Genomic DNA, 2323 nt, shown 5'->3' with positions numbered 1-2323 from the left:
GCAGGTGCGTTACCCCTGGCTCCACTTGGGCCTGTGACCAGAGAAGCAGACAATAGCGTGGACTGACTCTGGCAGTTTGGAGTGTGGATCACTGGCTCCAATTATGCTTTGAATCCCTTTGTTTTGAATTGTCCTTGAATCCCTCTCTGTTGGGCAGGGTTTGCACTGCCAGAGACAATTTGGTTGGAACCTGTGTCTGGGACTGTCTACTCTGGAACATTCTGAGGTTGACCTTTGAAGTTCTATAGTGGAAAAGAACTGAAGGGTGGGGGCTGGGTGCCACAGCTGTTTGTATCTCTTCACAGTCGAGATTTAAATCTAATGGGTGGTTTCTAGGGTAGAGGTTGGCTGATATCAAAACAGAGCTAGCCAGCACTATCTCACCAAGTAGGTCCTCAGAGTCTCCAGCCAAAACTTTGAAAGGGGCCTTTTTAAGGTTGTAGGAAAGAAGCCACAATTACAAAGCATAGAGCATTGGTAAGGGGCTATCTCTACTACCTGGGAACCCCAACTCAATCACCCTACCAGTTCTAATAACCAAACAGTAGAAAACAAACATGGTGCAGACTCAATAGAAGAACTCTGGCAATATGAATAACCAGAGTAGAGCATCTCCCCAAGAAATGACAAAGGAGATACAACTGAAGATGCCATGCATACACAAATAGCAGCAATGTCAGAAACTGATTTCAGAATATGGATTGCAAATAATATAAATATAATGGAAGAAAAGATGGAAACTGAATTCCAAAGAGTAGTTCTAAAGTTGTCTCAAGTCACCCAAGATATGAACATAATGAGAAAAGAGATAGCAGAGCACAAGGAAATGAAAAAGTTAGTTGAGGAGCTCCAAAATACAGTGGAATCCCTCACTAATAGAGTTGACCAGGCAGAAGAAAGGATGTCTGAAACTGAAGACAAAGCTTTTGAGTATTCCCAAACACTCAACGTGGTAGACAAATGGAGAGCAAAAACTGATCATTCCCTGAGAGAGTTGTGGGATCACTCCAAAAGATCAAACATTCATCTTATAGGAGTTCCCAAAGGAGAAGAGGATGGTCCTAAAGGTACAGAAGCTCCAAGAGATTTAGGAGAAGAATTTCCCAAACATTGCAAGAGATTCAGAACTTCAGATAGCAGACAGTTTCAGAACCCCAGCAAGACTCAATCCAAATAAAGCATCTTCTAGACACATTGTGATTAACTTTGCCAAAGTGAAGATGAAGGAGAAAATTCTGCAAGCAGCCAGACGTAAGAAAAGCATCATCTACAAAGGGAGAAATATCAGAATGACTGCAGATCTCTCAGCTGAAACATTTCAAGCCAGAAGAAGATGGTCATCAACCTTCAATCTCTTAAAACAAAACAACTTCCAGCCCAGGATCCTCTATCCAGCTAAACTGTGTTTCATTTGTGATGGAGAAATCAAATACTTTAATGACATAGACATGTTGAAGAATTTTGCCATAACTATCTATACCAGCTCTCCTGGATATTCTCAGAGCCATCTTCCACAACAACCAGCGCAATGCTCTACCTCCAAAGTAAACTTACCCAGAAATTTTTTGAACAAAACCCAACTTCCACAGTGGTAAAAGGAGTAAAAATGTCCACTAGACATCCAAAAATCATGACACCCAAAACAGAACCAGGCTTATCAATTCTCTCAATTAATGTGAATGGTTTAAATGGTCCTCTAAAGAGGCAGAGGTTCGCTGACTGGATACATAAACTCAAACCGGGTATCTGCTGTATACAAGAATCTCACCTTACTTTAACGGATAAAAATAGACTCAGGGTGAAGGGATGGTCTTGTATAATACAGGCAAATGGAAACCAGAAAAAAAGCAGGGGTTGCAATTTTAGTAGCAGATACAATTGGCTTTAAACCAACAAAGATAAAGAAAGATAAGGAAGGTCACTACATATTTATCAAGGAAAATATCCAACACGAAGAGATTTCGATAATGAACATTTATGCACCCTACCAGAATGCTCCTCAATTCATAAAGCAGATCTTAATGGATATGAACAAATTGATATCTTCCTTCACTATAATAGTTGGAGATTTTAACACCCCTTTGACAGTTTGGGATAGATCCTCCAAGAAGAAACTAAACAAAGAAATATTAGACTTATACCTGACCCTAGAACAAATGGACTTTATAGACCTCTACAGAACATTTCACCCTAATAAAACTGAATATACATTCTTCTCATCAGCCCACAGGTCATCCTCCAAAATAGACAATATTCTAGGACACAAGTCTAACCTCAGTAAATTTAAAAGTATAGAAATTATTCCTTGTATCTTTTCAGACCA

General features: G+C 39.7%; 1 protein-coding gene across 1 annotated transcript in view; it reads right to left on the bottom strand.

Moving 5' to 3' along the window:
• CHRNA7 (cholinergic receptor nicotinic alpha 7 subunit) overlaps positions 1-2323 on the bottom strand; it is a 140961-nt gene that overhangs the window by 37972 nt on the left and 100666 nt on the right. The window lies entirely within an intron of this gene.

This window comes from Otolemur garnettii, unplaced genomic scaffold (assembly GCF_000181295.1).
Source record: "Otolemur garnettii isolate 467f Iridium unplaced genomic scaffold, OtoGar3 scaffold00194, whole genome shotgun sequence".
NCBI classification, from domain to species: Eukaryota; Metazoa; Chordata; class Mammalia; order Primates; family Galagidae; genus Otolemur; species Otolemur garnettii.
Note: the sequence above shows the minus strand (reverse complement) of the source record. Positions and strands in the feature narration are given on the sequence as shown.